Below are 16486 nucleotides of genomic sequence, written 5' to 3' on the forward strand. Positions count from 1 at the left end.
GCCCTTAGCTCGTATCCCTTCACGTCCACATACCACTGACTAGTTTTCTCCATCAGGAACCTGAGCCCAGGAGGCCCAGCTTTCCTTCCCTCCATTCTGTTCACAAAGTCAATCCTAAACCTTGGTCAGGTAGCCCATAATATGTGTGGAAGGGGGAAAGGTGGAGGGGAGGTGGCAGAGCAAAGAAGAGGGGATGAAGCAAAACAAGACAATGGAACACAAGACCGTAAGCCCAAAACTATCCTAGGGCTGCCAAAACAACAACCTTGAGAGAATGCAACTTCTATTCCTGCAGCACTTAATAGTATCTATCTAGCCCCCCCCATCCATTCATCTAGCTATGTATGTATGTATGAATCTATTTATCTATCTGCTGTTTAGCCTGGTGCCTGGCACATTGTATATGTTTGAGTGCTGATTGGTCATTTATCTATCCATCCATCCAAAATTAATCTTGGAGACTTATATTTGATTATAATTATTTGTTTGTAAAAGAGAGAGAGAGAAAGAATGAGCAATCTAACTAGAAAGTCTCCAGGCTTAGCCGCATCTCTTTGACCCTAGATTCTCATTGCTGCCACTGCCAGTCACTGCTCCAAGTGGGGCGTTTCTTAGAGATTGTTCCCCAGATAAGCTGCAGCCTGAGCCACTTTAAGCTTCTTTTTGGCCTGGCCAAGAAAGATTGTAGGGTCAGATAAGAGCAGGACTGCTTAGTAGAGAGAGGAGAACTGGTCCCACGAGAAAAAAATGGCAGAGAGAGAGCTCATGCTTGTCCCACTGGCCTTTTAAACCAAGTTTTATTCCTCCACTCAGATTTTCTAATCATCCAGGGTTTTGCTTCAGTCCCCATCTTTAGCTGATATATCACAGCCATTGACTTCTGCTGGTCAGGAATTGCACTGCCATGCTGAGAAATTAAAACACATGACTCAATGGTGCCTATCAATGAGGGGAGTCTTCCTGGAATTGGATCCCCTAGATATTTAATTCACGCAATCCCCACTCTGATCCTTTGAGAGGCCAGCACGTTAAGTCTTCCTACTTTTGAGACTGAGAGACTAACATGCTAGTCTCCCCAATGAATCATTCCCTGTATGGTGTCTATATAATTTTGGATTGTCTTGCCAGGTGCATAAGGGCACAAAAGATACTATACATTTAATGGAGAGTATAACTACTTGGGTAATTAAAAGAAAGAAAAAAATGATGCAATGATAAGTGCAATGGTAAGAAGCCATTAAGGGGCATTCTCCTTTCTGGCACAAGTTTTACTATCAGGATAAAATAATGATGCATGGGAAGAACAAAGAGGGATGGAGGGCTCAACCCCACTCAGTTCTGTTCATTGTATGCCAAGGTTCACACAGAATCTCATAATGTAGTGTTGATTTCTGGAAACATCCTCTATTGCTGTCATCTTTGTAGTCCATTTGAAGTCATGATGGTCCTTACAGCATCTTCTCCAGGAGATCTGCTTCCTTGCTACAGGTTATTGGTGATATTTTTTCCTAAAATTGCTTTAAATACATCTTGGACTTTGGAATTTGAGGATAATTATCTAATCCCCCCTTAGGAGAATAAGATACTACCCAGAAGCTAATCCAAACATAACCTGAATCTAACACATCAACAATAGACTTGGCACAGGATGTATGGCAAGGCAAGATTATTGATCTAAGAAGGCATTAAATAGTATTTGGATCACTTCTTCAAAAAAAAGAGGAGAGAAAATTAAATAAGAATATGTATATTAAAATTAAACCTATAAGTATAAATTAAAATAAAAATAAGTCCATGCTACATGTTCAAGGTCTTGTGGAGGTAGTGTATATCCTACAAGCATTTAGATCAGATATAGAAATATTGCAGTTAGCCATTATCCACCTTGACTAAGGAAAGTTGCCATACTGACGAAAAAAGAAGGGACAGAAAACTGACAAAAGAGGAATGTGATCCCCTAGTTTGATTTCTACTCCAATCATAGAGATATCAAGCTTGGGGTAAGGCCAAACAAAGATATATTTTAGTTGCCATATCTTACAGGCTGAAACAGAGAAATCTAACCTCAGAACTTGCTGAACAGTTGCTTTCCTGAGTCCCCTGAGACAGCTCTATTCACCATCCCCATAGGGGATTATTGGCATCCTTGATCCTGTGTCTCTCAGCACTGATCAGTGGCTTGTTAATAGTAGAATTTTTCTAGAATCAGACACAAATATCAGTTATAGTCCCCTAATATTTAATAACCACTGGCAGGTTTTGATAGTCTTAAGCTTGGGGTATGCAATATTATCAGGGCTGTTAGGCATTGTAAACTGATCCTTCAATATCAAGTATTAGTCACGATTCCATAAACTTAGAAATTGTATAGATACCATACATGGAATGAGTCACTGGGGAGACTAGCATGTTAGTATCCCAGAATCAAAAGTAGGGAGACTTAACATGCTGGCCTCCCAAAGGATCAGAGTGGGGATTGGGTGAATTAAATATCTAAGGGATCCCAATTCCAGGAAGACTCATCTCATAGAGAGTGCGGCACCACTGAGTCATGTGGGAGTGTATATGTCACAAGCATATAGGTCAAGTACAGAAATATTACACTTATCCATCATCCGCCTTGACTATAGAAAGTTGGCATACCAAAGAAATTTAATTTGCCAGTGTGGCAGTGCAGTTCCTGACCAATAGAAGTCAATGTCTGCTAAATGTGGGAATTGAAGTAAAACCCTGACTGATTAAAAACTCTGAGTAGGAAAAATTAAACTAGGTTTAAAAGACTAGGAGTGAATCATGAGGCTCTCTCTCTGCCATTTTTTCCTTGCAGGATCATTGTTCCTCTCTCTGCTGAGCAGTCCCACTTTTATCTGACCTCACAATCTTTCCCAGCCAGGGCCCAAGTCAACAAAAAGCTTGGGCCATCAATCTAAGGGATCTTGGAAAAGAATCTGCAATCAGCATTGGCATAGGTGCAACAGGAACCTGGGGAAAGACCCAGCGTAGCTTGGAAAACTTCTCCTTAGACTGCCCATTCTTTCTTTCTCTCATGTTAACAAATAAATCATTATGATGTAATATAAAGTCTCCAAGATTAATTTTAACTACCACATATCTATCCATTGAACTATATATCTAGGTAAATATATTTTTCTCTTAGTACAGTATCTGGCACATAGTCTTCAAGGAGCTCAGAATCTCATGGGGGAGACAAGACAAACAAGCTATGAAATAGAAATATAAAATAATTAACAGAGGGAAGTCACTAGAATTTATAAGGGTTGGGGGAGCCTTTGGGTTGAAGATGGAATTTTAGCTGGGACTTGAAGAAAACCAGGGAAGGCAGGAGGCAGATTTGAGGAGGGAAAATATTCCAGGCATGGGAAAAAGCAGAGAAAATGCCCAGAGTCCAGAAATAGTGTCTGGTTAGGGCAATAGCCAGGAGGCCAGTGTCACTGGATTGAAGAAAAGGTATCTGGGAGTAAGGTGTAAGAAGATTGGAGAAATGGGTTGGGGCTGTGTTCTGAAGTGTTTTGAATGCCAAACAAGAGCACTTTGTATTTGATCCTGGAGGTGACAGGGGGTCGTTGGAGTTTATTCAATAGTGGGGTGTCATGATCAGACCGGAGTTTTAGGAATATACCTTTGGAGGCTAAATAGAGGATGGACTGGAATGAGGGGAGATTCAAGGTAGGCAGGACCCTTCCCCCTCAAAGCAGCTACTGCAACAGACTAAGTATGAAGTGATGAGGACCCAGACCAGATTAGAGGCAATATCAGAGGATAGAAGGGGGGCATATTTAAGAAATCTTACAGAGGGGAAATTGACAGGCACTGGCAACAGATTGGATATGGGGGGCTGAAGGAGAGAGAGATAATGAAGAATTGAGGAGGACTCCTAGGCTGTGAGCCTGAAGGACTAGAAGGACTCATATTATGGGTCTCTTCAGAACATTGTAGATCAAGTATTGGACAGCTATTTATTTTCTCTCTCTTCCCCCCTTCCCAATTACCTCTTCTCCAACTTCCTCACTAACTACCTTGTAACTTATACCAGGGACCCAGCCTTGAAAGAACTTCTTACCTGGGGCTCTACTCTCCTAATTAGTGACTGCCTCTCCCAAAACATTATTTTTAAGAAAGCTGCAGCTAAGGATCCCTTTTCTTCCTCTCTAACCATCTCCTTCAACTATTTTACTTCCTCAAATCTCTTCCCCCACCCCCAATATTGGAGCCATGAGCCATGAACAAACCAGCTCTGTCATTGTTCATGGATGGGATGTATCATTCTCCACTATGCTCCCACTTAGCAACCTAGTAATTTTGGGGGACCAAAATACCCTTCTCCTCTACTAAGCCACTGTAAGAGTTTGGGTTTTTATGCTAATATGAAAGTTCTAAAGTAATATTGTGGTTGTTGATTTAAAAATATTATAACTTAAGTCAAAATGAATTTTAGCAGCTTTATTTACAAAGAGATAGAAAGAGTAAAAGTAGAAAATGTAGATAGAGATTCTATTTTTTTTATTTTTAATTTATTTAATTTACAAAATTTTATTTAATTGATCAATTAAGAAAAATTTTCCATGGTTACATGATTCATGTTCTTTCATTCCCTTCCTCCCACCCTGCTCCTGTAGCCAATGCTCAATTCCACTGGGTTTTACATGTGTCATTGATCAAGGCCTATTTCCATATTATTGATATTTGTATATTAGGGTGATCATTTAGAGTGTATATCTCCAATAATATCACTATCAACTCATGTGATCAAGCAGCTGTTTTAAAGAGACAGATTCTAATAAGCCTACCAGCTCTTCTCCTGAGAAGCCAGGCTTAGCCTATCCAATCTTCATGTGGATTTCCTGGTAAGCCAGTGGTCTTGGGTGGTATCTTCAGCCAGAGTTCCACCAACACAGCCTCCTCCAAGCCAAGGCAGGGATCTCCGGAACCAATCACTCCAAAAGCCAGGAAAAGAAAGAATCTCTGGAACCAATCTCTCCAGAAGCCAGGAAAAGAATGAATCTAGACCATGCTGGTCTCTTCTTTTTATGCTTCTATTTTCCGCATCAATTCCTGTCACTTACTGTCATTCCCCCATCTTCACAGAAACAATGGCAGTCTTTCAATTTGCCTAACACTGCCCAAGGGTGGGGGGTGAGAGAAGTAGCCTTTGGAGGTGTGAGATTACTCTAGTAAGTGACTTGAGAACTCTCTTACTTAATGTTAAGTAGGGGTACTTTAAGTTCTTGATTTGATTAGCTAAAAATAGACAAGGGGAGAGTTTATCCTATCTTCACACCACTGTACCCCCAAAATGCATTTTCCTCCTTTAGATAATAAACTCACTCCTTGAGAGCAGGGACAGTTGCTTTTGTTCCTATGCCTAGCACCAAATGTTCAGGATCATAAGGTCATGGATTTAGAGCTAGAAGGCACTTTAGAGGGCAGAGACCACCTCCTTCAAGTTCATCATTTTATAGATAAGAGAAGTGAGACTCTGAAAAAACGAAATGATTTGACCATAGTTTAGCATATAGTAAGCACTTAAATGCTTTCCATTAATCTATCCATTGATTTTAATTTTTTCTTTATTTTAAAATAAGTTTTTAAAGGCAGCTAAGTGATTCAGTGGATAGAAAATCAGGACTAGAGGTGGGAGGTCCTGTGACACTTCCTAAATGTATGCTGCTGGTCAAGTCACTTAGTTCAAATTGTCTAGCCTCTAGCCTTGGAAATGATACTTAGTATCAATTCCAAGACAGAAGGTGAGGATTTAAAAATTTTTTAAAGGTTTTATTGGTGTTTTTATTTTTTACATTACCATCATATCCCCTGCCCCCAGCATCCTATCCCTCCCTCCCATACCCCGACACCAGAGAACCATCTCATTTAAAGACAAAAGAGGAAAAGAGAGGGGGAAATCGGTATAACTGATCAAAACATCAAAGAAGTATGAAAATATATTCAATGTTCATAACTCATGGGCCTTTTTCCATTGCACAGGGAGTAGAGAGTGGAGTGGGAACATCTTGTATTTCTCCTTGAGATCCAGGCTTGATTTTTGTGATTCTGCAACATTCACTTTTAACATTGTGCAAGTGTGGTTGTTCTATTTACATTATTGTAGTAACTGTGTATATTGTTTTCTTGCCTCTATTTACTTTACTCCACCTCTGTTCAGAGAGATCTTTTCATGCTTCTCCATATTTATCACACATATCATTTCTTACCCCATAGTAATATTCTATTACATACACGTACCACAATTTGTTTAACCATCCCCAATTGATGAGCATTAATTTTTGTTTCTAATTCTTTGCTATCACAAAAAATTGCTGCTATGAATATTTTGATGTATATGAGAACTTTCTTCTTAGCAATGGAATCTCATTTTTCCCTTAAAGAAATGTTTACAAAACTGAAGACTTACCTACATGCATTGTCAAAAACTTAAAACATGACATAATAGCCTCTATCTCCTATAATACCCTTGCCCCCAGGAGAGTGCTGTTCTTCCTCCTTACTTCCGCCATATGGAATCTCTGGTTTCCCTTAAGACTCAGCTCCAGGGCCACCTCTTACCTCTTCTAAGAGGCCTGTCCTGTTTCCCCTGACTGCTAATGCCTTCCCTCTGTCTTGGAGATACTGATTTCTACACATGTTGTCTTCCCCATTAGAATATAAGCTCCTATGGACTTCTCCATTAGTGGCGGTGTAATGTCCCTGAACAATCTGCAGGGATCCAGCAGAAAAAACACCATTCATAAGCAGAGGATAAACTGTGGGAGTAGAAACACCGAGGAAAAGCAACTGCCTGACTACAGCAGTTGAGGGGACATGATAGAGGAGAGACTCTAAATGAACACTCTAATGCAAATATCAACATAGCAATGGGTTCGAATCAAGAACACATGTGATACTCAGTGGAATCATGCGTCAGCTACGGGGGGTGGGGGGAGGAAAAGAAAATGATATTTGTCCTTAATGAATAATACTTGGAAATGATCAAATAAAATATTATAAAATTAAAAAAAAAAAGAATATAAGCTCCTAGAGGGCAGGAACCATTAGTATTATTTCTTTGTACCTCCAGCACCTACACTGGGCTTAGCCCATAGTAAGAGCTTGTTCAATTGTTTTTCAATTGTGTCTAACACTTAGTGACCCCATTTGGAGTTTTCTTAGCAAAGGTACTAGAGTGTTTTGCCATTTCCTTCTCCAGCTCATTTGACAGATGAGGAACAGCTAGCGAGTATGCAAGACCAGCTATGAACTCAATAAGATGAGTCTTCCTGACTTTTGGTCCAGCCTTAGTTGCCCAAATCAAAAGCTTAATAAATGCTGATTGATCAATACTTAAAATCTTGAAATATGAGATACTTTAGTGAGATTTTTGAGTTGGCAAACTTTGGGGAGGGTTCAACTCTAGGATAAGGATATAATGAACTATGGTGTTCAAGAAGATCCCGAGTTCCCTCCACCATTTTTAGAAGTCAGGCTCCCCTAGAACTAAACCTGGTCCCCATGGACCCAAAACTAGAGTCCCTTGGAGGGAAGAAGGTTCCCCTGAGAAGGCCATGGGTAACAAAGCTATCTTTGCCATCTCTGTTTTTACCCCTTCTCCAGGTTATCAAGGACTATAAATAAATGATAAATCCCAGAATCCCAGAATGGGCCCAGAAGTTAAAAGACCATCTAGTCCAAGCCATACCTATGCAAGTGTCCCCTCTTATGTCAAGGGGTCCTTCAGGAAGTCACCCATTCCACTCTGGGACAGCTCTTGTAGTCAGGATGCTTTTCCTGACATTAAATCTAAATTTTGCTCTTTAAAGCTTCAGCCCTTTGTTCCTAACTCTACCATCTGAGCTGAACAAATCTAATCTCTCTTCCACATGACAGCACAAAAGAGGAAGGTTGGCAGGGCAAGACATTTTCTTAGAAATCTTGACAATACACTAAGACCAACTGACTTCCATTTAATTGGTACTTGGGTGGTTTTAAGAACATTCTGGTATTTCCCTGATGTTCTTTGGACCTTGGAAAAGTTTTTCTCAGCCCTGGAAACAGTGTCAAGTTAGTCATGGTTAGCCTCACTTTCCAAAATAATGTGGTTAGGTGGTTGCTTTGATTCTTTTCAGAATACGGACAGCTAGATCAAGGGCAATAAGGTGGAACAAATGGAATAAGGCCTAAGTTCTGGTTCTGTCATTCAGTACCTGAGTAGAGTTGGGAGAGATGTTTCCCCTTTCAGCTCCATGCCCTGGATATATTCAAGCACGAGCTAGAAGATTACTTGGTGTCTCTTTTGAGAGGATGCCTATGGAGGGACCAAGTAGAGGGACATGATGCATTTTTTAAAAATCCTTACCTTCTGTCTTAGAATCAAGAGTGTCTGAGAATCTAGAGTCTAGGAAGTGTCTGAGGCCAGATTTGAACTCAGAACTCTTATTTCTAGGCCTGGTTTTCAATCCGCCGAGCTATCTAGCTTGATGTATCCCTGAGAAGACATCTGCCAAACTCTTACAGTCAGGGCACTGTGATCTCCAGTCTAATCCTTCATGTAAGGAACATGTTGGGAACCTCCTGAAATTGCTCAGATGAGATTTACTGTCTCCTCATTTTCTCCAGAGGATCAGCCCCCTCCCATAGTACCCTAACTCAAGAGTTGCATGTAGTTGCAGACAGTCAGAGAATGAAAATTCTATGTTGCTGCAGTGATGAGGCTAGAGTGATCTCTACAGGTTTGTAGCAGAGGGTCTTCTGAAAGAAGAAGGCCCTCCCTTAAAGTCCTATCCTGTAGTCTCTCTATGACAGGACATCTCAGATAGCAGGAAGCTGGTAATACAGAAATAGAGCTTAGGAGACAGGTTAGGGCTGGATCTAGGAATCTGTCAAGTGATCATTGAACTGATGAGCTAATTGACACTATAAGGCCACTGAGAAAGGAACTATAGAAAAGGACTCAAGACAGAGCCTAGGAGATACTTGGGTTGGGAGATCCCAAGAATTGGGAAAGAAGACTAAGAAGGAACATTCAGAGAGGTAAGAGGAAAACCATGGCAAAGCAGTTTCATGGAACTCAAGGGGATAGAATATTCAAGAGGAGAGATGGGGTAGTTGAAAGGATCGAAAGCTATAAAGAAGTCAAGTAATTTAAAGCTTGAGTGAAGATTTAGCCACCCACTTCAGTAGCCTTACAGACATTTCAATAAAGTGGGTAGGGTTGGAAGCCAGGTTGTAAAAGGTTAAAAACTGAGAAGCAAGTGTCTATGACTTTCAATTAATCTGGCTGGGAAACGCAGCAGAGGGATATTATGGTAGCTTCAGGGGATGGCAAGGATAAGCAAATACCTTTATTTATTTATTCATTTTCAGGTATATGTGGAAATAATTTTTGACAATTGTTTTTTGACATTTTAGAATTCAGATTTTGTTCCTCTCTACCCTCCCCAAAGTGGTAAATAGTCTGATAAAGGTTATACCAGTACTTTCATGTATTATCTATTTTCATATTGCTCACATAATAATAGAAGACACATATCACAATACAATAAAAATCTCATGAAGGAAATATAGTGGAAGACGGCCTGCTTTGATCTGCACTCAGATTCCAACAATTCCTTCTTTGGCTGTGAATAGTATTTTCATCCCGAGTCTCTTGTGGCTATCTTGGAAACTTACTTGCTGAAAATGGTTTAATCCTTTGTAGTTGATCATTGTGTAATATTTCTGTTACTGTATACATTGTTCTTGTGGTTCTGCTCACTTTACTTTGCATCAGTTCATATAAGTCTTTCCAGGTTTTTCTGAACTGATCCTCTTCATTGTTTCTTATGGCACAACAGTATTCCATTACAACCATATACCACAACTGGTGCATCCATTCCCCAAGTATTGGACAACTGTAAAAACAGACTCAAATCCAGGACTCCAATCCCCAGAATCCTTTGCTCCACTTCCCCAGAATGCTTTGTAATCATACTGAATTCTCACCTGGGCAAGAACACAAATGATTATTTAAAGGAGTTCTCCACCTACTGAGGGGGCTTTTGGACTTCCATTTTGGAGCAGAGGTGGCTCTTTTCATAATGTAGGTGAGGTTGTGTCTAGGCCTCTCTGTGGCCTAGACACGTGTTTTCTTATCCTGTATTTTCTTTAATCCTTAATCTTTAATAAACATCATAAAAATATAATACTCCTTGCAGAGAGAAACTAATTTCTACCTGCCTCAGTCTCCCCTAAATTTTAACTGTTACACAACCCTTCAGATTCCAATTCTTTGCCATACAAAAAGCTGCTAAAATATTGTGGTATAGCAGGTCCTTTCCCCCTATCTCTTATCTCTTTGCGATACAGATCCAGTAATGGTATTGCTAGGTCAAAGGGTATGAATAGTTTTGTGACTCTAAGTGAAATCTTTTTTAAGGGTGGTGGACTTCCAGGTGCATTTGTAGGCATCCACTGATATGTCTACCACTTGGAAGAGACTGGCAGTGAGAGGTAAGAGGGAATAGTGGAAGGATCTTGTTGCTAGAAAACATGGGAAAGAATAGGATAATTGTTGAAACAGAAGCAACCTTGACAATTAAAGGGGCCACTTCTTCCACAGAGCCTGGAGCAAAGAGGGAAGGGATAGAAGGTAATGTTGAGATATAGTGTAGGGGGATGGAAGAGCTCACAACATATGATCTTAACTTCCTCCATAATGGAAGAGGCAAGGTTCTCTGCTGAGAGAGGGTGGGTAGAAGAGAGAGAAGGGTGTTGTAATAACGAATATTCTGATACTTCTAGTTGTAATAAATAGATAATCTGAGTTTCTGTTGTAATAAAAGGATACTCTGAGTTTCTTTTATAATAAAGGGGATACTTGGAATACCTCTAGTTGCAATAATGGATACTTGTAGTTAGATACTACTTGAGGGTGTCTATTGATCAATACTAGATGGTTAATGGATCTAGATATTAGATGGTTTACGGATCAAGATATTGCCTATCCTCCTCCCTTCAAATGCCACCCATTTTCCTCCCTTCTCCCTCCTGCCTCCCTTCTACTCCCCCTCTTAGTCAACCACCTTCTATGAAACTCAAAGGTGAACTGTGAGGTTTAGAAAAGATACTTTTTCTCTCTTTTTCAAGGAAGGAGGTTTATTGGGGAAGATAGGACATGATGGAGGACAAGGTAAGAGGGATGGGGTATTCCCTAACCTATACAAAGAGTTAGAAGGGTATTGGTAAAATGGCAGTTCTGTCACAACTGTGACACCAAGTCTGTAAGGGAGTCACTAGCAGGGACAATTATTTTCTTCTCTCTTCTTTCCCAAACAGCCAGATAATCTCATCTTGATTAATTCAAGTCCAGAGACACAATTAGCTCTTTAGGTTCAGCCACCACCCTCAGCCACACAAAACCTTCTTCCTCCTTCCCCTCTTTAAAGCCAAGAGAGAAGTTCTTCAGCTATGGGGTTAGCTTCCAACTGTCCTTTCCTGGGAACATTCCAAACAGAATGTTTTGATTGGCAGATGATGTCCTTTTGCTTTGCGTTGCATGATTGGCTTGCCCTGCAGATTCTCTCTTTTACAGTAGAGGAGCCTAATAGCCAGTTAGAGAAGAATACAGGGATCATTGTATATCAGTGACCATCCAGTTAATGTTAGATAACATGAAACTGTAGAGGACCTAGTTGGCATGACTGTCTATGTGACAAGCACCTCAAACATGAACAGAAGAGTTGCACGACAGGTGGGATAGAACGGGGAGGGCTTCCTATTGCCTCTGAAATGAGACAAGACACAATCACAGCCCTCATGATTGGCCTTGCTTGGCATTTGAAGCCCTCCAGGATCTGGCATCATCCTCATCTCTTATTTCTGCTTTCCGTGTACTTTACATTCTAATATCATTGAGAAGAGAAGGAAGCAGTAGGAAAGATGAGTGTAATAGTGGTTATAGCACCTCAAGTCCCATAAAAGCTGGGAAAGTCAGTGTAGCCCTAAAGTCTAGTCCCATGTGTCCAGGTTAGCCCCACAGTGTCAAGGGAATCTTGGTCCAGGTATCCTCCATAGGGGTGTGGGGGTGGGATATGCACCAGGGTAGACCCAGACACACCCTAAGGTGCCAGAATACTTCTCACTACTGCCTGTGAATCTGGAGCCCTTCTATGTGGATTTCCCAGTTTCTGGGGACTTCAAAGCACTGTTGCCCACTATTGCCCTTGGTTTCCCCCCCACTGTTATTGGCAGTTTGAAGGAGACATACTGGAGCTAGCTCAAACAAGCTTGGTAGAGTTGATCCTTAAATTTCCAGGGAGAGTATTTACAATTTAGAAATTAGCATATGCTACAAATTATGACTTGATGTTTTATTGTTTATGGAAACTTAAGAAAACAATGGCAAAAATGTTAAAAAGGGAGAACAAACTTAAAAGTGAGTCCTGGGGAGAGCAGCAATGTGGCTCAGTGGATAGAAAGTCAGGCCTAGAGACAACAGGTCCTGGGTTCAAATCTGGTCCTAGACACTTAGTCTTAGACCCTAGACTGTGTGACTGGGCAAGTCACTTACCCCTCATTGCCTAGCCCTTACCTTTCTTCTGCCTTGGATCCAATAAACAGTTTTAATTCTAAGAAAGAAAGTAAGGGTTTGTTTTTTAACCCTTACCTTCCATCTTGGAGTCAATACTGGTTCGAAGGCAGAAGAGTGGTAAGGGCTAGGCAATGGGGGTTAAGTGACTTGTCCAGGGTCACACAACTAGGAAGTGTCTGAGGCTAGTTTTGAACCTAGGATCTCCCGTCTCTAGACCTGACTCTCAATCCACTGAGCTACCCAGCTGCCCCCAAAGTAAGGGTTTTTCTAAAAAATCATCTTAAAAAAAAATCGTTCGTTGGGTACATTTTTTCTTCTTTTTTTGGAGAGCCAGCTGTTAAACTCTTATGCCAGATGTACCTGAATTCCCTTCTAGCTCTAAATCTGGTCCTATGAACAGATTCTGTTCAACTGAATTGTTTTGAGGAAAAGGGGGGCTAGAGGAACACTGCCCTTTGGGGATTCCAGCTTTTCCTGATTCCATCTCACACATTTTAACTTTTGCTCTTCAGTGACCTGAATTGTGACCTCATTGCCCGGCCTGCAGAGACGATTTCTGGAACTCTAGTTTCTGTCTAGTGAATGCCACTTGGTGGCAGTGTGCCCATGCTGCTGCCTGACCCTAGCCAGCCTTGGCACGGCTTTGATTGCAGATGGCAGGGAAAGGTCTCATTCCCACTGTGGGTGCTAAAATGTCTGCATCTTTATCACTTTGTTTTTTCTTTTGCTATTTCAAGAACGATGAAAGAGCAAATAGAAATAGACGAAATAGAAAATCTTAAAGTAGATTCACGTGAACATGAGATAATGAAGTGGCCCTGATTTTCTAGTTATGCCAAGATGTTAGCAGCCAGTACAGGGGGATGACCAAGTGGCAGGAAGAACCAAGGGGAGGTCAGTGGAGGGGAATTCATGGGAACCCTTTGCAGTTTATTAAATGTCCATCCCACATGATACACATATAAAGATCCATAAGTCCTTGCCCTTGAGTAATCTCATATGGGCAAAAGATACCTACCCTAACTAAGAAGTAGAACACTATGCCCCTGAAAACTGGCACAATCTTTGCCTTGGATAAAAATAGCCCTGGCTGTTTTTCTTTGGTTTGAGTGTCTGCCAGAGTTGTTAAACTCATCAGCTACAAAACTCCTCAGTGCTGCTGAACCAGATTAAAACGTAATGGAGAAATGTTTAGCATTCAAAAAAATACAATATAACATAGATAATGTGAATTTGTGGCTTTCTAAGTTAATATGCAGCTCTTTCTTGCAGATCTTTCAGACCTATTTCTGTTTGAGTTTGACATTGTGGCCTATGTTGCTATTAGTGCTGTAGTGAATTGAGTGCTAGATTTGGAGTTAGGAAGGTCTGAGTTCAAATCCTGCCTCAGACTAGCCGTGTCACCCTGGGCAAGTCATTTAATCCTGTTTGCCTCATTTTCTTCATCAATAAAATGATTTGGAAAAAGAAATGGCAAACTATCCCAGTATATTTGCCAAGAAAACCTGAAATGGGGTCAAGAAGAGGTGGTCATGACTAAAGACTAAACCACAACAAGAACTTTCTTTTAAGGCTCAAATCAGATGCCATCCCCTGCCCCTTCCACACACACACATATACACATAAACCTCCATCACTACCTCCAACCCCACTAGGCTTACTTGTCCTTAGGTCTTGCCCACACCTCCTCTTTACATTTAGCTCATATATTTATCTTCTTCAGATGTTGGTAATAGAGGGATGTCATGAATCTTAGTGGGATTTCCTGATTTGCTGCAGGTACCCATTGAGGCAAGGCTGCCCAGTTACTGGTTCTCAGAGAGAGCTGCTAGACATCAAAGTGTCATGTATTTGGACAGAGTCAGGGAGTAGGAAAAAAAAGAGAAGGAAACTGCAGAAGAAATAAGTTCTTGCTTGAAGCCAGGATTGGTACTCTAACCACCATCTAGCTGCCATTGAAGGAAGGGAGGGGCTTCAAAAATCCGAGGGAGTGGAAAAGAGGAATACATTTCAGATACAAGGGCTGCCCTCATCAAGCTTTCATTCTACTGGAAATTTCTACTATATATGACTAGGTCAATACAATGGGGTTTACAAAATAATACAAATGATTTTGAAGTAGGATTAGAATAGTTATTCCTGGAGGAATCCTAAAAGGTGTAGGGCAGGAGGTTAGCCATGCTTTAGAATAAACTCAGGACTAAGAAAAGGAGGTCAGGAAGTAGTACATTCCAGACACTTGTGCTAAGGTACTGTGTGGGTGATGGAATGAATTGCACAGTCATCAGAGAGCAGAACAGGTTTGACTAGAATGGAGAGTGTAAGAAGGGAGGTAACAGAATAATATTAGTATCTCACATTTATATAGCACTCTACAAATATTATATTTGACCTCCATAACAACCATGGGAAGTAAGTGCTATTATTTTAACTTAACAGTTGAAGATACTAAGGCAAATGGAAGTTAATTGCCCAGGGTCACATATTTAGGAACTATCTGAGGATGGATTTGAACTCAGGATTTCCCAATTCTAGTCTCTATCCACAGTCCTACCTAGCCTAGCTACACATATAAAATAAGACTGGGAAGATAGGTGGAAGCCAGGTGGATGACCTTATATTTCATCCTACAAGGCTAGGGAAGAACTGAAGTTTGAACAGCGGGAGGAGCTTCCAATTCAGTCCTCCTGTCCCTGTCCAAGTCCTTCGAGCCCACCCTGCTACCTCTCTGACTGACACATGGCTGCTATTAATATTATTGCTGTTTGCCCTCTGCCCTCACTCTGTCTGCTGTCAACCCTGGATCTGGTGATCAGTCTTCTCAGTATCCTAGAATGTCACACAGGAAATGGGCAAAGAGATTTATTGGAGTCTCGTTCCCTGCCAGTTTCACCAGGAGCAGAGCCATGGTCTAACCAACCTGGTATTTTCACACTAGTTTCAGTGCCAGCGTCCTTCACGAAATTCCTAGTATCCAGAGAGACATTGCTTACTTGCTTTTCCTGGGATGGATAAATCACAGCAACATCTTCCCACCCCCCAGCACCCCACTACATTTGAGAAACTATAGATCTGGGATCTTTAAAAAAACCAACTTAGTTGCCAATATACCAAATACCAATCACCCTTAGGAACCTGGGGATTTCGGAATTGAACAATCACCCTAAGGCTTGAAGGATGACTCAAGGCCAGGGTGGTGTCTCCCTTGACCTTCTCTTAGTTTCTTTAGCTTGCTTGGGTGGAGGACCTTCTAATATCAATAGATTTTTTTTTTCTTTAGACCAGAGCTGGATCCTTCATCAGGACATTGAGTCTCTCCCTGAGGATATTCTCTGGATTTGCCTAGTGAATACTTAAAATGTAAATTTAGTTTAGCAATTCAACTACTCTTGAAGACCAGGCACAGCAGAGCCTGGCATTGTGTATGGACAGCCAAGTTAGACAGTGAGAGTCAAAAGGGAAGGAAAGAGGGGCAGCTAAGTAGTTCAGTTGATTGAAAACCAGGCTTAGAGACAAGAGGTTCTGGGTTCAAGTCTTCAATGTAAAAATTAAAATTAACATACAATAACTCCAAATATTATATTTTACAAGATTTATTAATAATTACTAGAAGTAACAAAATAAAACCACATGCCCATGGCTAATCTATCTGTCCAAACAGCCCACTCCACCAAAGTCACGACATAGAAGGAAAGAGCACTAAACACAGAATTCCATCCAATTTGTCTTCTATCTACATTAGCAAGTAATGACAGGAAGTGAGTGGGCTCCTGGGTAATGTAGTTCAAAGGTACAAGATTTCTAATTACACATTCACCCCTGAGATCCTTTGGAAGACTAGTCTCTCCAATGGATCTTGTAAACATAGTAGTAGTAGTAGTCTCTCGGTAAACTGAGGATGACGAT

Source organism: Monodelphis domestica, chromosome 2 (assembly GCF_027887165.1).
Source record: "Monodelphis domestica isolate mMonDom1 chromosome 2, mMonDom1.pri, whole genome shotgun sequence".
In the NCBI taxonomy this organism is placed as follows: Eukaryota; Metazoa; Chordata; class Mammalia; order Didelphimorphia; family Didelphidae; genus Monodelphis; species Monodelphis domestica.